This window comes from Panthera leo, chromosome A1, assembly GCF_018350215.1.
Source record: "Panthera leo isolate Ple1 chromosome A1, P.leo_Ple1_pat1.1, whole genome shotgun sequence".
In the NCBI taxonomy this organism is placed as follows: domain Eukaryota; kingdom Metazoa; phylum Chordata; class Mammalia; order Carnivora; family Felidae; genus Panthera; species Panthera leo.
Genome location: NC_056679.1, coordinates 206655100 through 206677919, shown reverse-complemented (window position 1 = coordinate 206677919; position 22820 = coordinate 206655100).

Genomic DNA, 22820 nt, shown 5'->3' with positions numbered 1-22820 from the left:
CTGCCCAGAGAGGGCCTGAACCCACACAGGCAAGACCCAGATACATCTAACTCATGACAGGTTTCAGATGTGAGTTTTTGAAGACACGGCAGTAGAGGGCCCATCCTAGCTAAGCTAAGATGCATAGAAAATTCGTTTGCACTCTCCCATCTTGCCAGTCCCCTGACATGTATTTTTCTCCACCCAAGCACCCTACTGCTCTCTGCTGTTCTCCAGCAAGTCCAAATCTTCCCTCTTGGCCAATGCCCCCAGCACCACATTAAGCAACATTTGGTGCTTTCAAATGACCCTTCTCTCAAAATCAAACTCCCACACATTTAGGAAACAGAAGAAAAATATCCCATTCCTCTGGTCCACATGGGAATGTGACAAAATAATAACAACATTCCACTTGGGCAGATGTATGCTTAAAAATTTGGTAATTGTTCCAAATAGATGACAGTTTCAAAACATCTCTAGAAAAAAAATTGGAAAATAACACTTTCTAGAGATTCCTTAATTTTAGAGGTGGCTATCTCTTCTGACTGCCTGAGGCATTCTCTAACATAAAAAATGCGAAACAGTGAAATGAGGTAGTGAGTACCCTTTAAAAACCAGAGTATTTGTCAAATGCTACAGTGGCAAGAGGTGATGCCTGGCAGCTGTGAGAGCTGCTCTGAAACATCCATTAAAGTTTGAGATCAATTACTTTTAATATTGATCAGACTATTTCTGCCAGGGCTATTTACTCACAAAAAAAAACCATTAATCTAATGACATTCAACTTTTTTGTCATTTTTTTTCTAGAAATAAATCTAAGCTGTCCTGTGAATGTTAAGAACAGAGATCCTAAAACTATATTCACTAATTGGACTAAAAAAATTGGAAAAGCAATTTAGTCTTTTGATCATAAGAGAACAGAGTGAGGCAAACAGGCAAGAGGCCAAGAGGCCAAGATGCAGGAAAGAAAAGTCAGAGAACAAGAAAAAAAAAATGGGCCAAAAGAAACAGAAACAAAGAGATATACCAAGAAGACAATGTAAACATGTCCAAAACATGTACACAAGGAAGAGAGAAAGACAAAGAAAAGCTCTTGTATATACCTGATAATGCTGATGCATGGAGGACAGATTGAAAAGCATTTAAAAAAATATTTTTTAGTATTTTTTATTTTTGAGACAATGCAAGAGACAGAATGCAAGCAGCAGAGGGGCAGACAAAGAGAGACACAGAATCTTAAGCGGGCTCCAGGCTCTGAGCTGTCAGCCCAGAGCCCAACGCAGGGCTCGAAGTCACAAACCATGAAATCATGACCTGAGCTGAAGTCTGACGCCTAACCGACTGAGCCACTCAGGTGCCCCTGAAAAGCATTTTTAAAAGACACACATAGACAGACACAGTAGTGGTTTTGTATTGCTTCCACTTAGCTAGGTTGAACTACAATTCCCAGACTTCCCTTCTATGTATCTTTCCATGGATGATAACCCACAGAGACTCTGATTTGGAGGTGGAAATAAAGCAGCAGCCACTGGTTGTAGGTCATACAAATTGTCATTTATTCTCTGGTTCACCTCGTTGGTGTGAGTCAGGGGCAGGGTCTACAACAGCTCCACCTTCTACTGAATTCTCCTTTTGCTTTTCCAACTTTTTCACATGCTGTGCATGTGCATGTGTGTGTTTTTGTGGCTCCGTGATGAAGGGCCTGGCTTCTGCCAGAAACCTTTGCCATCAAAGTAAAAGGCAATAAAAACTGATGCTTAGGGGTTCCCGCTTGTTTCTGTTCTCCTCCACTTCATGCCATCTTCCCTTATTCATGTAAACTTCAATCTTTAGCATCAGACACAAGGACAATGGCCTCATAATGCCTGCTAATCAGCTTCCACTGTCAAACCCCCATAACAAAGCCCTTAATATAAATACATGAATGAATGAATGAATGAGTGAATCTAGTTCCTAGTGGTTCTGCTTTTCTGATTGTATCCTGATGTACATAGACATAAAAATAAAAAATCAAGTTTCTAAAAGTTGACAGAATGATACTGTTGCTGTTCAACCTTTAAGAGCTATTAGCCTGATCATATATACCTCCCTATACCTAATAGAATTCAGTTCAGAACCAGGTTCCTACACATGTAAGTCTCCCTACCTCTAATATGACAATGAAATTATTTTGTCAATCAGAATACAAAGAGAGAGTAACTAGAAAGGAATATCCTCAGCTAATTAGAATCCTCCTAAGGCTTACTTAGATATTGTCACTACTAACTTTACTTCTGATTAAACATGAAAGTATATGACAAGAGTATTTTAAAAATGCATGTTCTGACAGTTAATATTGAAATTGTCTATCTCATCATTTCTAATTTGCAAACTAAGGTTTACTGAGTCACCCAAATCATTTCTTGTTTGAATCATTCTTATGGATGTCATTTGAAATCTACAGAATTCAACTACAATTTACACAGTGCCAGGTAATGTTGACCATAAATATTTCTTCTTTATGATTTTGAGCAACAAGAATAAAGCTCCTAGGATCAGCCTAGAGGTAGTCAAGAGTCTTTACACAATTTATCTTGCATTGGAAAATTACATTTCTACTATGTGCTTGCTCTGATAAAAACGCCTGCCTATTTGGAACTGTCTTCAACTTTACTGGGAAATAAACAGAATTAAAATTTATATCTCTACATGGCTTGGATCCATACTGCCTATTTCAGTTCTGTCCAATGGAAATAAATATGAGCCACATATGTTAAGTTGCCTAGTAGCTATATTTTTTTAAAAGCAAAAATGAAAAACAAATGAAATTAGCTTTAACAATATATTTTATTTATTTCAATATTTCTAAAATACCTTTCCAACATAATCTATATAAAATACCATTTAATAATATGTTTTTAAAAAGTCATATTATGTAAGTCTTTGAAACTCAGTGCGTATTTAAAATTTCAACACATCTCAGGTAAGACTAGTTACATTTGAAGAGCCCAGTAGCACATGTGGCTAGCGGCTGGTATATTGGATAGTGTGGCTCTAGTGAGTGTGTTGGATAAAAGTAGTGGTAATATGCTTACTAAACTTGGGGAGCAAAAGCACAAGATAATTTCTACCCACCAGAAATTGCGAAATCATACGGGCTAGGAAACTTTTCAGTTGGGCTCCCCTTCTCTGAGGGTGCCAGTTCCCTAAGCAACCGAGATGAAATCCACCCCACCTCATTAGAGAATAGCAAGAAAGGAGCCCATTTGGAGCCAAACTGGGTTTGTGAGGCCCTGCCCAGGCCCATTGTAAAGTTGCCTGGGTAGGCCCTCTTGGCAATGTATCTGAGCACAGACCCCTAGGGGGTTGTCAGGGGCTGCCAAGTCAAGCTGTTGGGACTCTGCAAGAAGAGATCTATCCTCTCTGTCACAAGCAGGCTCAAGTGACACCTGCAGAGAATTACATGGCTTGCACTGAACTCTGGGCCGGAGCTGTTGAAGAGCAGGAAGGAGCAAAACTGCAGAAATCAGGCTCCTAGGACAGGTGAAGGTCCAGAAAGGCTCATCCTGCCCAAATCCTAGGCATCACACACCAAATGTACCCAGAGTGCTGGAGAATGGTTTGAGGAGCAACCGGTGTGTGTTGGGGGGGGGGGGGTAACAATAAAGTGAGAGCCCTTCTTAGGATCTCATTCATGTGGGAATTTCGATGTCAGGTTGACTCCAACAACAGCATTAGTAGTACCTACCAATCAGTGAGTGTCCCCTGCCATTACAATGAAGCTTATACAATGACTACAGCTACAATAGGACATCAGCCACTGTTCTAAGTGCTTCTACAAATATTTTATTGTATTATGAGTATTTAATGCTCATTTTAAAGATAAGGCAGCTGAGACTACAGAGTAATTTGTTCAAAGTCACATGGCTAGAAAGCAGAGAACTGAAGTAGGAGCTCTGTACATATGATCCCAAACTTTAGAAGCAATAAAGAAGTTGCAATGGCCCAAGAGTGAAAAGGGATTCTATTTAGGTGGGGAAGAGGTTAAATAGATCCTTTTTCTTCCAATACATTGTAGGTGTTGTAGAATTTCACAGTAATAGAGTTGAAACTGAGAACTTAGCTTCCTAGCTGGAGACAACCTGTCCCAGCCCCTTTGCAGTTAGATATAGCCAAGTGACTAAGTTCTCAATAGTGATGGTGAGGGCAGAGTATGTCTCAGAAAGCACTTGACTACAGCAGTGACCACAAAGATTAGAGTTATTCTAGACCACTCGCTTCAAAACCACTACACAAGAGAAATAAGCATCTATATTCTTACACCTTCTATTTTGGGGTCTTTTTTTTTTTTACTGTAGCTTATTTCAGCCCTTTAATATACAGAAAAGGTGACATTGTCAACTTAGGGGTAGGCATGTAAGAGCCCACCCTATCATCCCCATCCCCATATTTCAACAACATGACCAAACCAATACACTGAATGTCTACCAATAAAGAGAGACCCAGAGGACTCGGAGTGCCCAGAATATTTGACTTTTTTCTTTCCTTATGTCAGCAGGTTTGACTTCAGAGCACAATTATATCTGGCATAGGTAATTTCATAAGTACTATCACAGAAATGAACTATGTATAAAATCAGTCAATTTGCATTCCATACTTATAAATAAATATAGTGAAATATACCAAGCTATATGGGAAACATACATCAAAACAGTTATGCTTAGGTACCTAGCCTAATGTTGAGAGACATTTTGCTTCCTAAGTCCACAGATTTACATAAATGTAGAGGATTATAGCCACTACTGACATGTGAAGAGAGCAAATGTAAAACTATCTGAACAGCTTTGGAAAGAAACAAATTCTGCACTCCAAGTAATTGAATAGGGCCATATTCAATTCAGTCAACTGATGCTAATGTTGTGCAGGATAACAAACAACTCTAAAGTTCTCAACGTCCAACAATAACTAGCATTCATTCATCACTTACTGGTCTAAAGACAAGTTATGGCTCCAATTTGCAGTTCACTCTACATGCCTCCTCAATCTTGTTGAAATGACAGACTAGGGGCGCCTGGGTGGCTCAGTCGGTTAAGCGTCCGACTTCAGCTCAGGTCACGATCTCGCGGTCCGTGAGTTCAAGCCCCGCGTCGGGCTCTGGGCTGATGGCTCAGAGCCTGGAGCTTGCTTCTGATTCTGTGTCTCCCTCTCCCTCTGCCCCTCCCCCGTTCATGCTCTGTCTCTCTCTGTCTCAAAAATAAATAAAAAATGTTAAAAAAAAAAAAAAAAAAGAAATGGCAGACTAACCTGAGCATATTCTCCTTGTGCAAAGAGGAAAGCACAAGAGAGAGAACACATGTTGCCTCTCACAGCCTTGACACTTCCACTAACACTCCATTGGTCAAAGCAAATTCCTATGGCCAAGCCCAACACCAACATGCAAGGAAATTTATTCCAGCCATAGCAGGGAACATTGCCAAGCTACATGGCAAAAGACATGATGTATAAAGATGTCACACTGGAAGTAAAATGTTGGAATCAATAATAACCCAATTTCTTACCAGCTGATTGTAAAATTATGTGTATCTAATTATAAGACTCATGCACTTTTCCTTGAGTCACATTACTCTGAAATATTATTTTATGTTTTCATATATGTGTCCTCATTTAATCTTAACAATATTCTTACGAAGTAGGTACCATTAATTCCATTTTAGAAATAATGGTGCTCATTAATGTTGAATAAGTCGGCCAATGACAGACGGTTAAGCGAAGGCAGAACTGAAGTTCCAATAAGTTCTCTTTGATATGTGAAGGAATTAAACTATTTCCTAGTACTTTTCAGTGTGTCCCCAAAAGGTATTCATTGCATGAACTACTTAGAAAGACTTTATGCAGCACTAACTCTGTAAAGGGCACCACAGAAAGCATTAACACCATAGCAAGTCCTTAGCATTAAAAAATCAGTGAATATATAACCTTTAACTTGAGCTCTGTATCCAGGTCAAGTAAATAATATTCTCAATCATTTGAAATCATTCATGTCTTACTCGATAAACAATGATCTATTTTACAGCATTATAATCATTCCCAGTCACACACAGGCCACTTCCTTTTAGCAAATGGTATTTGTTTTGGCTTCATGTGCATGGCCCACTTCAAGACATATTCTTTCCCTAAGAAACAATTATTCATTTACTTTTGCTCATAGGAATGCACACATATAGTATTGAAAGGTATCCTTGTTACAAATATTTACTAAATAGCTTGTCCTTTAAGATACTTTTGCCCCTTTTTTGTGAGTTTGAATTCTAGATTTGATTCAGCATACTCTATTTAGTCATAATTTTTTTTTTAATTTTTTTAATGTTTATTTATTTTTGAGACAGAGAGAGACAGAGCATGAACGGGGGAGGGTCAGAGAGAGGGAGACACAGAATCGGAAACAGGCTCCAGGCTCCGAGCTGTCAGCACAGAGCTGGACGCGGGGCTCGAACTCACGGACCACGAGATCATGACCTGAGCCGAAGTCGGCCGCCCAACCGACTGAGCCACCCAGGCGCCCCTAGTCATAATTTTTATTTAAAATCACCAGTTAGAATGTTTGGTTCTGTTGTGCATATTTTAGAGAAATCTTAGTGAACTGATGTAGTTAATGCAGTGAGGTGCCTTCCATGTATCAGAGCCACAGATACAGCTACTCAGTGATTTCCACTTTTAATAAAGTAACAAGCTTATGAGTTTCTACTCGTATCACAATTTCATTTAGTTTTATTTAGAATCTAATCAATCTCACATTTATATTTTTTTATTTTATTTTTAAAGATTTTCAGCCTGATATTTATTTATTTATTTATTTATTTATTTATTTATTTATTTATTTTCTCAAGTTACCTAATGTACAGTGCAGTCGTGGCTTCAGCAGTGGATTCCAGTGATTCATCACTTACGTATAACACCCAGTGCTCATCTCAACAAGTGCCCTCCTTAATACCCATCACCCATTTTCCTCACCTCACCCCCACCCCCATGAAGCCTCAGTTCGCTCTCTGTATTTTAAGAGTCTCTTGTGGTTTGCCTCCCTCTCTGTTTTTATCTTACTAAAAGAGATGGTGACATAAACAACTATGAAAAGTCCATTATTTTATACACAACTCAATATTTTAAGCTCCTTAGAGGTTACGAGGAAAAGTACACATAACACATGCAACTTCAAATCAGACATTCATATTCAATTTTATTTTGTCTGCCTGGTGTATTTCAGATCTATCAAAATAATTTATATGAAATCCTTTGGAGAAAAGTTCATTTTAAATGGTGGTGATGCTACCTGCACCTGAAGAATTTTAATTGCTTTTTTATTTGTTTATTTATTATAATTTATTTAGTGATTTATTTATTTAATTAATTTACTCATAATTTATTCAGTTGCTGGCATCCTTAATTGACAACTATAAAAGCATATATTTTAATAGCAGTAATTGCTTCATCAAAAATCCAGGTAGTTTGCTTTGCCTTAAATATCATCTACTTTGCTAGTTTCTATATAGTTTTGCGAAAATTTGCCAAGTGAAAGCCAATTATTTGTGAGTTAATAAGCCCTCCAAATATAGCAAGCATAGTCTTCACTTTACCAATGAAAAGCTATTTGGATAGGATACCCTGCAAACAAAAGCAAATCCTAATTTTTATTTCTTGTCAGTACCATTGGCACTTAGCAGCTGTTAAATAAATTGTAAGGCCAATCTAACATAAGATTTCTGCCATAGCAGGAAAGAAAAACTCTGGCTTATGGGATGAGTCATCCAAGGAAGAGGGGAATAAAGAGAGGCTTTTATGAAGGCACTTCTTCCCATTTCATTCATTATATTGAGTTCTGTTGATAAGGAAATGGACTCAGGCTTTTGGCTTCAAAACCACGAGGCTAGGATTATCTTACGCAATGTGGTGCCATTGCTAAAAAGGAATATGTTAATTTAAAAGTTTAACTTAGAATCTATGAAGTTATCTGGCATATTTAGCACTGCAGAGCCTGGTTAGAGAGTTACTGTCAGTTTCAGGAACAATAGTGGGGAGTATTTCAGTTCGAGTAAGTCACTACAGCCACACTCTCACTTCAGAACAGCATAATGTACAAATGAATGAGTTTATTTTTTTTTTTTTAATTTTTTTTAACGTTTATTTATTTTTGAGACAGAGAGAGACAGAGAATGAACAGGGGAGGGGCAGAGAGAGAGGGAGACACAGAATCTGAAACAGGCTCCAGGCTCTGAGCTGTCAGCACAGAGCCCAACGCGGGGCTCGAACTCATGGACCGTGAGATCATGACCTGAGCCAAAGTCGGACGCTTAACCGACCAAGCCACCCAGGCGCCCCGAGTTTATTTTTATTAGTACAACACATATTGGTCAAAGACAGAGAAGTCTAAATATAAATACATATATATTATTTCAAAGGACTAGTAAATTAGAGTAGATAATTTCCACCAGGAGTGATAGAAATCTTTTCATGTTCATAGGCAGATGAGATTTGGAAACTAAAATAATTTTTGGTTTTATCCCACACACTACTATTTTAGTGCCAATGTTTAGTAAATACTATATTATGATAATTACTAAAAGAACTATGAAAAAAATGTAAGGAATCAGAGGCACGGCATAGGACCAATTCAGTTTTTGCTAAACTTCACTGATGCATTTTAAAATTAAAATTTTGACTAAAAACACTGAGCCTAAAAATCATTTAATCTAAAAATTGTCTAGGAAAAGGATCAGGTAAATTATGACTATAGGTTAAATATAGATATGAAGTAAAAGAACTCCCCACAGCTCACGTGCCTTTTACAATCCAATTTCTTTCTGAATGCATGTTTAAACATTACACAGAATTTCAGCAATATTTATTATTGCCCTTAATCTATGCTGGCATAAAATGGCAATAACGTCAAAAGAAAAAGTAGTAGTAAGACATTATATGGTCATAATTGGTGAAATGTTTGTATGTGTGTGTTTGTGTGTGTGTCTATAAATACAGAGAGAAAGAGAGAGACAGAGAGAGAGAGAGAAAGAGAGAGAGAGGAGGCATGGGAAAATACTGATAGAAAATATTCAAAAATTTACCTTTGTTTTCTTTGTAAATGGATTGTGGGTGAAATTTTTTTCCTCTTTCTCCATTTTCCTTTTTTTTTTTTTTTTTTTTAACAAATAACATACTTTCATAATCAGGATTTTTTTTTTTAATTTTAATTTCAGAGAGAGAGAGAGCAGAGAGAGAGAGCAGGGGAGAGAGGCAGAGGGGGAGAAAGAGAGAGAGTCAGAGAGAGAGAGAGAGAGAGAGAGAGAGAATCCCAAGCAGGCTTCATGCTCAGCATGGACAGTGTAAAGCCTGACATGGGGTCCCATCCCATGATCCTGGGATCATGACCTGAGCAGAAATCAAGAGTCATATGCTCGACCAACTGAGCCACCCATATGCAATTTATAATCAGAATTTATAATCATTTTATCGATTTTTAAAATGTTTCTGACCAAAGCAAATTTTTTAAAAACATAATTAAGTAATTCCCTAATTCCTCTATTTTCTACTAAACAAAGTAAAGCAAACAGAATTAACTCATGGAATTAAAAATATTTTTTATTAAAATATCTGTATTTGTGCATGTATGCCTACCCTTGTATGCATAAATTAGGGAAACCTCAACTTATTTTAAAGGCAATGACTAATATTAAGTCTATCTACTTTAGACTCACTCTGATACAAAATGATTCACAAAGAAAAATAAACTTTCTTCAGCTGTGTGGGGGGGGTGGGGAGCAGGCAGCAAGTTTGGAGTTAAAAGGGGATGAGCAAATTCAATTCTAGTTTGCCTCATACTTGCACAATCCAGAGTTGCCATAGAGTTCTTTTGAAAATGTAGAAATTTAACCAGTGTTTAGAATTCTGACCACAAAAACATGTGTATGTTTTTCTTTTTAAACCAAAGCATTTTCTCTTGATTTGTTTCAGTGGTTGGAATTAATTTTGGAAGCACATGCTACAAAGTGGTAAGAAGTACCCCCGTTTTTGTTGTTGATGTTCTATAATATGGGAGTTGGCTATAATTGACATTGTTTTGTAGAATAGAATTGTCCATCTAATGTGCTTTTTGAAACCCACTGTACGTTCAGCTCAACATAGATATACTTCCTATAGAATGTCAGTAAGCAGATGTTTTCTTCACAAGATAAAGCTCTAAGAAAAAGACAACTAAATCATTACTGAAAAAATGGCATTATGCAAGGAAATATAGAGCTAAATTCCAAAATTCTAATCTATAAGTTGTTTCAAAGTAAATATTTATGAACTGGAAATGTCAAGTAACAATTCGTGGTGGAGATAAGATTTGTTTGGTCCTGGAAAGATAATGAAATGATGATGATGGTGACATAGGTATGAATAGAGCACAAACTTACGCCAAGAACTATGCTTAGTATAGATTATTTCATTTAGTCTTCACAGAACCTTATAAAGTAGAAGTATGATTATTTTACAGATGTGGAAGCCGAGGTAAGAAAGATTAAGTTACTTGCCAAGTGGAGGTAGGATTCCAACCTTGCCAGACTGTTTTCCAATTTCTATTCTGATTATCTGCCTTGACTTAAATAATCAGATAAATTTGGCAAGCACCATCCAAGATGATTATTGCATCCATGCCTTCCTAGATATCTCAGAATCCTCTTCCCTCATGGCCTGCACTATTTTCTATCCACTTGCTGGTTCCTGGCTTGTTCATCTTGGGCTCTTTGATGCTAAACTTTTGCAAAGTAAGAATGACAAAAACTTCAGAATTGCCAAGAGAAAATCTGACTGCATATCAGAATATCTTGGAAACTGTCAAAACTACAGATTCATAGGTTCCATAGTTCTTCAAATCTGTAGTTTAAAAAAAAGAATTCTCACATTAATCTAGGGTCACTAAAAGAGAATTCGAGATCAGTAGCTTATGCTTTAACCATGAATCAGTTGTCCCAAGACCTAGCTAACTCTAGTGACCAAATCTCTCTCAGATCATAGTGTCTGGGAGACCAGTCTATTATTCAGTTAACAAGCAAATTTTATCAAGACTAGGAGTCAGTCCCCATACCAGATTCTGGGGTTGGAAAAAAAAAGGTTCCTTCCTTTAAGAAGTTCATTGTTTGTTGACATAGAAAAATAAGCCAAAAATCAAAGGACAGTAGGTAAGTTTCAAAATAGGTTCGCGCATAGTGTTCAGGCATATAAAAAGGCACTACAGTCTCCTGGCTTCTTCCATTTTCTCTGGCCCTTCTTTTTGGCTCTCCTTTTGTTCCTTCCCATGCAGTCTACTGGAGATTTTATTTATGTCATTTCACTAAATCTTCACGATGCTAACAAGGTAATTAGTGATTTCAAAGATAAGGAAGTTGGGACTCAGAGGGATTTAAAAATCTAAGGATATACACCTAAACAACAGAAAGAGAATTCAAAACCACAGCTATGTATCCCAAAGTCCAAAAGTACACCCTTCACATTTTGCAAATTGCCAACAATGTTAAGGATGTTTATCTCAGAACATGAACAGTACAGTCAATCCTTGGCACAAGGAAATAGCTTGAATTTTAAGCTCTTTGCCTAGTTCCAATAAGTAACACATCCAGTTAATTTGAATAGTTTATATCTTGCTTAGTGAACAATGAGTTTTTTTACAATGACTACAACAACAATTCAAAGTCAGACACAGCCCTTTTCATTTTGTGGGCTCATATTTGCTTTGGCCCCTGATGGGAGTCAAGCCACAACTCATGTTCCCAGGAAGCCATTTTGTTTTTCTCTCATTAGAACCTGTACCCACATTTTTTGCAAGCTGCTGTTTATAAAGCATGTTGTGGTGGCTCAAGAAAATAAAATTGCAAATTAAAAGACTCAAACTAATCCTTCCTCTGGAATGTAACATATTTCATGTGGTACTACTGAATCTTGTTCATCAATGTTAAAATTAGAACTATCATGATCTGATATCTTTCAGAAAGGTCTACTTTGAAAGGAATTAGGAATTAGTGGTTTAAATAGATGAACATGTATTTAAAAGTAACATAAGGATAGGATTACATGGCTTTATCAGAAAATGAAATAAAAATTTAAAATAAAAAACTACCTTTTTTTACATGGCTTTATCTGAAAATAAAATACAAATTTTAAATAAAAAACTACCATTCAGAGCTATCATTTCATCATTAGGATTTGGGTGAAGGTTGCAAACAGAGGGAGATGATATTGAAGAATAGGTTCAGATTTTCAACATTTACTATCCCCTCCTGATGAGGAGTAAAGAGAAAACAGTTGTAAGAGTTGAAATGTAAGTGTTGAGATATATGGGAACCAGAGATTTTGTGTGTGGCGGGGGGGGGAGGGGGGGGTGGCTAACAATCTGTCACTCTTCATTTTTGTCTCCCTATAATAATTTTTTCCTTTTCATGATATTTTCCCCAGGAATCCAGGAGTAAAAATACACACTATTGGCATCTAATATCTGAATCATATAAGAAACATGTGAACATGCAGATAATTAGAAAATATTTAAATTTTTTCATTTGCATTATGGTTATGGTATATGTTTTTAAAAATTCTAGTCTCAACATAGAATATTTTTCTAAAATTTCTTTAACGTTTATTTATTTTTGAGACAATGTGAGAGACAGAGTGCAAGCAGTGGAGGGACAGACAGAGGGAGACACAGAATCTGAAGGGGGCTCCAGGCTCTGAGCTGTCAGCCCAGAGCCTGACGCGGGGCTCAAATTCACGAACCATGAGATCACGACCTGAGCCAAAGTCGGACGCTCAACCGACTGAGCCACTCTGGCGCCCCTACATAGAACATTTTTCTAAATGTTTGAAGCACTCTGGGGGCACCTGGGTGGCTCAGCCAGTTGAGCGTCCGACTTCGGCTCAAGTCATGATCTCACGGTTCATGAGTTTGAGCCCCATATTGGGCTCTGTGCTGACAGCATGGACCCTGGAGACTGCTTCCGATTCTGTGCCTCCCTCTCTCTCTGCCCCTCCCCACCCTCTCTCAAAAATAAAAATTAAAAATTTTTTTCAAATAATAAAATAAATGTTTAAAGCACTCTGAAGTCTTACCAAATACCCCAAGATAAATGCTAAAATATCTTTTAATATGCTAAGAATACCTAAAATACTTGTACCAAATAAATTCTAGCAAACTACTTCTCAGAATTAATTTAATGAGTCATATTAAAAAAGTTTTAATAATTCAAATATCAAACAATAAGGGTTTTTTTTTTTTTCATTTTCCTGGTTGATTAATTCAGTATGACCTCAATACTGAGAAATTCTGCTTCAATTACATTTTGTGTTCCTTTCTTCCAGAAACTTACGCATGAATTTTCTCTACTAGTTATATTCACTTTTTTAAACGTGTTTTTGTCCCTATAAGACTATGTGTTGATCAAAAATAGACACTTGATTTTATCATCTTCATATCTCTATAATCTAGTATAATTCTTAGTATACAGAAAGTTAACTGTTTTTTTTCTTTATAAAATTACTTTTCATATTCCTCAGGCATTTGTTAAGGAAAGTACAAGGAAAGAAAGAAAGAAAGAAAGAAAGGGAAAGAAAGAAAGAAAGAAAGAAAGAAAGAAAGAAAGAAAGGGAAAGAAAGAAAGAAAGAAAGAAAGAAAGAAAGAAAGAAAGGGAAAGAAAGAAAGAAAGAAAGAAAGAAAGAAAGAAAGAAAGAAAGAAATGTGCATAGTTTGGGATAATTGGAGAACTACAATTTACTAAATACTTTTCATTGCCAGCCTGAAAACATAACCGTCTCACACACCCTGCAAGGTAGGTATTATCTAATTTTACAGATAAAGAAACTGAGGTTCAAAAAGGAGAAGTAACTTTTTCAAGCTTTATGTGACTGGTAAGTGGCTAAACTCATGTTTGAATTTCTAACTGCACTATACTGTTAAGGTAGTACAGATGTATCTTGAAGAGCTACAGGAAAGTACCTAAGATGTTTTATTTGGAATGGGAGTTAACTTGGTAAGTTTTGCCAGGGCCCGGGGCAGGCTACTCCAAAATGTACCACAATGGCATATTCCCAAGCTCTTTGGGAAACAGCTGGTGCAAGGACACTCCGACCCTCCTCTGTCCCCCTGAAAGCAGGAAATAAATCTCCCATATGAAAACTGCCCTCAGTGTACCACGAAATAAAAAGACATCCTTATGATAAGAGATAAGAACTTTTTTTTTTTTTTTTTTTGACAGAGAGAGAGAGAGAGACAAGAGCATGAGCAGGGAGGGGCAAAGAGACAGAGGGAGACACAGAATCCGAAGCAGGCTCCAGGCTCTGAGCTGTCAGCACAGAGCAGGGTGGGGGGCTTGAACTCACAAACCCTGAGATCATGACCTGAGCAGAAGTGGGAAGCTTAACCGACTGAGCCACCCAGGTGCCCCCAAAATGGTTACTTATTTAAGTTTGAGACAGAGAGAGAGCAAGGGAGGGGCAAAGAGAGAGGGAAACACAGAACCGGAAGCAGGCTCCAGGCTCTGAGCTGTCAGCACAGAGCCCGAGGCGGGACTCGAACTCACAGACCGCAAGATCATGATCCCAACCAAAGTCGGTCACCTGACTGAGCCACCCAGGCACCCCGAGATAGGAACTTTAAAGCTAAGAAAACTATAGAAACAAATCTTGGTTTGTTTTTTGTTTGTTTGTTTGTTTTACTAATCTACTACCTCAGCCCAAATTCTGCTTACAATTCCTTACTAATTAAAGCTACCAAGGGGTGCCTGGGTGGATCAGTCCGTTGGGTGTCCGACTTCGGTGCAGGTCATGATCTCGCGGTCTGTGACTTCAAGCCCCGCATCGGGCTCTGTGCTCACAGCCCAGAGCCTGGAGCCTGCTTCAGATTCTGTGTCTCCTCCTCTCTCTACCTCTCCCATGCTCGTGCTCTGTCTCTGTCTCTCAATAATAAATAAAACAAAGTTAAAAAAATTTTAAAGCTACCAAGCATCTTCTTTTTCTACATCCTGTAAATTTCCTCACAAATTATCACTTTGTCTAAAATGTATAAAAACAGCCTGCCTTGCACTCTCAACAATAGCCAAATTATGGAAAGAGCCTAAATGTCCATCAACTGATGAATGGATAAAGAAATTGTGGTTTATATACACAATGGAGTACTACGTGGCAATGAGAAAGAATGAAATATGGCCCTTTGTAGCAACATGGATGGAACTGGAGAGTGTGATGCTAAGTGAAATAAGCCATACAGAGAAAGACAGATACCATATGTTTTCACTCTTATGTGGATCCTGAGAAACTTAACAGAAACCCATGGGGGAGGGGAAGGAAAAAAAAAGAAAAAAAAAAGAGGTTAGAGTGGGAGAGAGAGCCAAAGCATAAAAGACTCTTAAAAACTGAGAACAAACTGAGGGTTGATGGGGGGTGGGAGGGAGGGGAGGGTGGGTGATGGGTACGGAGGAGGGCACCTTTTGGGATGAGCACTGGGTGTTGTATGGAAACCATTTTGACAATAAATTTCATATATTGAAAAAACAAACAAACAAAAAAAACAGACTGCCTTGGTCATTACGTTGGGTCTCAATTTCATTATCAGGCCTCCATGCACACATAATTTTTGTTTCTTCTGTTAATTTGTCTCATGTCAATTTAATTCCTAAACCAGCTGGAAGAACCTCAGAGAAAACAATGAAAGTTCTCTCTCCCCTACAGTTTTATGAGGAAAGAGTCAAGATATTTCTGTAAATACCCTTCCACCCTCCCTGAGGCACTCCCTCTCTGAATAGCTTCTCAGTCTCTACTTGAGGCAATTCACACTCTGACATTAATCCCTGCCCTTGTGGGAAATATGATAAAATCCACTGCAAACACCTTCAGGCACCTTATCACATAGAATGACTCTGGACTTCTCTTCTCAGTCTTCTACCTCATTTTACCATAATCTCCCCCAGAAGACGTAGTCTTCCACAACTGCCAAAATCCCCAGCCACAAAGACCCTGCTCTAGTAAGCAGCACATACCTACACTGCTGTGTGTATACAAAGTATGCCCATCGCATCCAACACACTATTGCTACAAGGACCAGATATTTATGGCAATGAATAAGGCATGAAGGGTGGGATGGAAACAAGACCAATAATAACAACAAAAAACAGTTGTTACTTATCTCTCTACATTTAAACTCTTCAGGATTGTTTGTATTAAAAAGAAAGAATGACATCACAATGTGTGTGAAGCACTGGCAAGTGCCTGGCACACGGTAGGTGCTCAAAAATGATATCCATTAATACTCACAGGGGCATACCTTCAGGCAGAGAGGTTAAGACATATACCAACTGGGAATACAGGTTAAGCATTATATAATCAGCACAGAGTTTCTATAATAAGAAAAAAAACTGGGAGCAAGCTTTCTGTCACCTGCACAAACCCCTTAAACATATGAAACACAGTTCGTTCTGTCAGAAGCCCCAAACTTGTCAAGGACATGATAAATGGTTCATCTTTATTTGTTCTATGAATGTAACTTGAATTTCTGATATTTGACCCCCTGTCATAGATTTAGTCTGTTTCAATTTATATCTGTCCTCTGTCCTGAATCTCTTGACCCTGATCTTCCCCATTTACTGGCTATTTCACCTTCCAGCTCAGCATGAATCTAAATTTTGGCATTTCCTTCAGGATATATGGTGTTCACACACTTCTTTCCAGACCAACTCCTTCTTGTGACTTCTTGTCTGAGTGCCATTTTGTTCCTTGGGCCAAGTCAGACCTCCATTCCTGGTTCTTCCTGTTCCACCCTGCATATATGACTGCACATGACTCAGTGCCCATGTTTATAACCTTTTGTGGTGACATTTAGGATTACCATCTTTTTTTCCAACCCTGTTCATGGTAATCCACAGACAGCAGACGAGTTCTCAATGCTGGATTCCCATTCATTCCCTGGTATCCTGTAGCAGATTCTTCTGGGAATCTGACACAGAATGTGCACATTCTTTGCCTTGCATGCATCTTCCAATATCCTTAACTTTCCCTCCTCCAAGCATAGGAAACGTAATGTGGTTTGGAAATCACCAAAACCATCTCTCTTCGGCTGTTCCCTGGGCCACAGGTTTTAGCAAAGTAGTAATAATCATCTTGAAGTAGTACTGACCTTCAAGATGAGGGGAATTCCTCCTGGAATTGGAATGAAACAGTGTATGGGTCAATTAGCATAAACTCTTTGGATAATATTTTTCATTGGATCACCTAATTATTATCCCGTACTGTTTAAAGAGCTTGGTTAAAAGACAGTGGAGTGAGCATAAGACTTGGATTCAGGTCATATTTTAAAATTTGTTCAAAAGAGACATTGACACTTACCTGGAAGTGTTAATGTGAATTGTATCAGTTTCCTAGGGCAGATGTAACACAGTAGCACAAACTGGTGGCTTAAAAAAACTAAAATTTATTTTCTCAAAGTTTTGGAGGCCAGAAGTCTGAAATTAAGGTGTCAGCAGGCTTGGTTCCTTCTGAAGGCTCTGAAGAAGAAACTATCCCACGCGTCTTTCTTAGCTTCTGGTAGGTGTGGGCAATGGTCGGTGTTCCTTGGCTTGTACATGTCATCACTCCAGTCTCCGCCTCTGTCATTACATGACATCCTTGCTGTGGATGTCTGTGTATCTCTGTGTCTCTCTTTTTTCTTCATATAAAGACATGAGTCATTGGATTAGGACCCATCCTACTCCAGTATGACCTCATTTTAACTAACATCTTATATCCTCAAAGACTCTATTTCCAGTTAAGGTCACATTCTGAAGTTCACATGCATTCTTGTGGAGACACTATTCAACTCAATGTATAAACATTAGTGAGAAGAATTGTAAAGCACCTAGCCTTAATGTGTGGCACATATTTACTGCTCAATAAATAGTCATTTTTGGAATTTTTAGTTAACTAAACTGACTAGTTAGCATTGAGTAATGTTAGAGATTGCTGAGCATGTGGCAAAAGGCCCATAGCAACTTACCACAACTATGTCCGCGTATCTTTTTCACCAACCTCTGACAATTTAAGCTCAGTGCTCAAGGCAAGTAAATTCAACCCTGAAATCAATCAGTTTGATCTAGTTTCTTGAAAGCACCATTAGTACCTTTAAAATATAAGCAAGGAATTAGCAGAACTGTCTAGTACTTTGAATTAAATTTTGTGCCAAGCCACACTGTGCGCTAATAATGGATTGCCCATTGTTCATTAGTAAAGGGAGGGTCCGTTGGTGCTTCAGATTAAGCTGTGAGCTTTTTGTTTGTTTTAATTGTATACTTTTCTCTGCTCAGTCTTTGTGGAGCCCAGGGTGGCTACTTCTCTGTTTTTATAAAATTTTTCTGAGTGCTGAAATTAATATTGTGGCATTTCTTAGACCTTGTATGGGGATTTTAAGGGAAAAAAAGACAACCCTTTTTCTAGAAAGCTAAATGTGATTGTACTGAGAAACAGGAAACTGCCTGGAGAATCCCTTTAGCAAGGTCCCTTATGCCTCCTCTTGAACTTGTTAGCATTCTCTCTCCTGAGCCAATTCCTACTTTTCTCCCCAGTTCTTTCAAACCAGCCATTATCTCTTCTTTAAACATGCAAAACCATCTTATTGTATATTCCAGTTCAAAATCTAGGTTCCACTATTTCAGCTTTCAATGAATTATTCAGCCTTAAAAAAAGAAGGAAATCCTACAGGGATAGCAGAGGATAAACCTGGAGAACATTATACTACATAAATAAACCAGACAAAGAAAGACAAGGATCATATTCCACTTATATGAGGTATCTAAAAGAGTGAAACTCATAGAAACAATGTAGAATGGTAGTTATCAGGGGCTGAGGAGTTGATGTTCAATGGGCATAAAGTTTTAGTTATGCAAGATGAGAAAGCTCTAGAGATCTGCTGTGCAACATTGTGCCTAGAGTTAACAGTACTGTATTTATGCACTTAAACATTTGTTAAGAGAGTATAACTCATGTTAAGTACTTTTACCACACACAAACACACAGGCTCCACTATCTCAGTATCCAACAATATAAAATTGATTATATAAAGTATAAATTATAATATATCCCCACAATGCAGTCAGTAAAAGCAAGAGTATATAATAATAATAATAATAATAATAATAATAATAATAATGTGTTTTTGAGTGGTCTATAGTACCAGCCACTATTATAAATGTCGTAAACATAGTACCTCATTTAATCCTTATAACACTCCTACAAATTAAATACTATTTATTATTCCTACTTCTCAAATGAGAAAATGAAATTCACAATGATTAAATAACTTGCCCAAGCCACACAGCTGGTAAACTGTACTACTTTAGGAAAGGCATGGAAAAGCCAGGAAGGCAGAGAAGTCCAGAATATGGAGTCAGCTTTAAAAAAAACTATAAAACTATAAAACATAAAGATATGTTATTATTCCACTTTATTCAAAATTAAATAGAGATAAATAGATTACACTTTTAGAAAATGCTCTGATAGACCCAAAATAGTTAAGAGGGTTAACTCTGGAAAGTGAGAATACAAGTGGAGAGATTGCAACTTTTTATTTTAATACAAGCCTGTATTATTTTTAATTTTTCAGAACAAGTATGCTTTAAATCTTTTTTTTTAACATTTTTATTTATTTTTTTGAGAGACAGAGCATGAGTGCAGGAGGGGCAGAAACAGAGGGAGACACAGAATTTGAAGCAGGCTCCAGGCTCTAAGCTGTCAGCACAGAGCACAACATGGGGCTTGAACCCATCAATTGTGAGATCATGACCTGAGCCGAAGTCGGATGCTTAACCAGCTGAGCCACCCAAGCTCCCCAGAACAAGTATGCTTTAAAGTAAACAGACAATTACAAAGTATACTCACTACTTCTTTTGATGTTAGGAATGGATATACAATGTAATTGGACAGCATAGGACATTTTGAGGTCAGGTGGTGACTATATGGATAAATTTCTCTCTACCCTATGCTCTCCATGAATCAAGCCAGACTCCCAAGAAAACCGCATGTTGCTTTACCATCCCGTAGTCTTTATACTTTTTCTTTTTTTTTCCCCTTAATTATTCTATGATCTGATACCTCGAATCCACTTTGAGGGGCATTATAAGAAACAGCTTCCTGAAACATACTTTTGTATTTGCTAAGAGAATGTTCTAGAAAACAGTTTTTATCACACTGCACCCTAATTTCTTTCTGAGAACATACTGCAAAAATATTTCTCTAGATTCAATATGGAGAACTGTTTTACTCTTCTGATAAACTGCTTTGCTCTTATTATATGGACACTCAGATATTTCACCAACTCATGATTCTATGTTATAATGGTCTGCCAGAAAACTCAAGAGGCATTTGCTTCCTGTTGCTAGAGAATACTCATCATCCTCACAGCTCAGTTGACTGATTACACTCTTAGTTTCATCTTATTTTTCTCACTTTGGTTCTCCCAGATTTGTTAGTCTACTTTTTAATCCCTCCTCCAACCCCCGTTTTTCTTGGTCTTATTTGTATGCATTTTGGTAACTGCCTGAAATCATTTTAGAACAAGGCTACAGAGAAGGAAAAATATTTAAATTAATGAAATGTAATTGACACATGTATTAGTTTAAAGAAAACTCATTTGAGTTAGGCCTGGTTAAATTTAAATTGTCCATTATTTCTAAGATGGGCATGAGAAAGAGAGTTTAACTATGAACTTCTCCCATATGCTTATGAGATCTACTTGGCGCATAGTATGGGCATCTTCTAACTTGAAAGAAGAAGTGAAAGTAAAAAAATACAAATCACTGTCAATTAAAAAATTATTAAGACCTAATTTTGTATGGCCTTGTAGAAATTCTGGGAAAATAGACCTCGCATCTGCTCCTAAGAATTTAATGTGAATTTTAGATACAGTATATCTAAATCTAGCAATTTGGGATTTAATAAGATTTAACTATATTTATACCATTTCTAAGAACATGAAGGGCATAATCAGTCCTGAATGAAGGTAAATGCTGTAAAACATTTTCATAAAGGGGCTTGTCTTAAGGTAAACAGAAGACAGTTCCCAGGAGCTACCAAGGTTTAAATGGGTTTAAATAACTTCTGAATTAATTCAGACGATATAAGAGGAACATTCCCAGAATAATCTTACAAAAAAACCCTTTCTATTCCCCTTGTTAATTTCTTCAGACATTGGTTTACTAGAAGAAATTAATAAGCACTAAAAGTAATGCAAAAATGGGTACTAAGGCCTCAACTTTAAATTTAAATATTCCAAGTAAATACATCCAAGTTGCAAAAGTATTAAAATATTCCCAGTTCTTGCCTAATTAGAAATGAAACTTCCCAGGCTAAAGCCCAGTGGGAGAGGAATGAGTGCTCCATAATTCATTTTCCCCCAACCTTAATGACAAAAATTCTTCTCTTTTTATAATAAAAATAAGTCATCATCTCAAGTTGTCAGCATATGTAATGCCAAGTAATTGCCATGACATGCCACAAAATGTAGGCAAATAGTCTTCTGAATTATTACTTTCCAGCTGCCAGGCTTATTACAACTTAACCACACAAGCTGTTGGTACCATATTGACATTCTGTCTATTATGTTACTGTAACTAATCATCATGTCAGAGCCAAGAAGCTTTGGTCACTATCACCATCATTTCTGAAGGTGTTAAAGCAGGACCAAGGCAAAGAGGTAGTTTTGTTAGGCTTACAGAATTATCAATGACAGATACTATAATCAACTTCAAAATTAGAAATTCTGGGAAAATTAATCACATGTTAACAACCACTTCCACAGAGGAGGCAATTAAACACTGAAACAGTGTGGATGCATTCTGGCTGAGAAATAGGACTAAAATCCATGAAATCTCCTTTCCATTAACTTTTACATGATTTTAGGATCAAGCAGATATATTATGAAATGGTTACCTCCCACTTTCAAGTGATTCCAATTACTGAAATTAACTCAAAACTATCCTTGCAAAATGAATCTGACATCTAAGTCTTTAATGATTCAAACAAATATTTAAAAAGTGTTTGCCAAGGGGGCGCCTGGGTGGCTCAGTTAGTTAAGCATCCAACTCTTGATTTCAGCTCAGGTCATGGTCTCACCGTGCATGGGACTGAGCCTCAGGTCAGGCTCTGCGCTGAGGCGCGGCGCTTGCTTGGGATTCTCTCTCTCTCTCTCTCTCTCTCTCTCCCCCTTCCCTGCTTGCACACACTTGCTCTAAATAAATAAATAAATAAATAAATAAATAAATAAATAAACAAACAAACATTTTTTAAAAAGTGTTTGCCTTAATTTGGGGAAACTGAATTTCATATCCTGATGAACAATCCAACTTAAAATGTTTTTGGCTAGCCAACATGAAAAAAATTATACCTTTGTTTCTAAATAAGGTTCTTCATTCTTAAAGTAAATGAAAAATATCCAATAAAATGTAATCCTCATCAAGAGGTATACCCGCCCAAAATATTGTACGGAGGAAAAAAAGATTTATTTCAAATGCCCAGTTACTCTTCCATAGGATATAACTCCAAGCTAAAATTATTTACACTTGAACCTACCTAAACATTTTAATTTGGGAAAATTGGAAAATTGTATTTAGAAATGTTTTTTATTGATTCATTGATTAATTGATTTGTTTTTATTTCATCAGCGGTGTCTAGAACTAAGGCTAACAATTGCATGGATATTCACTCAAAAGCAAACACTAGATACTGTAAGATTATCTAACTATTTTAAATAAGTTAGGGGTGCCTGGGTGGCTCAGTCGGTTAAGTGTCTGACTTCAACTCAAGTCATGGTCTTACGATTCATGAG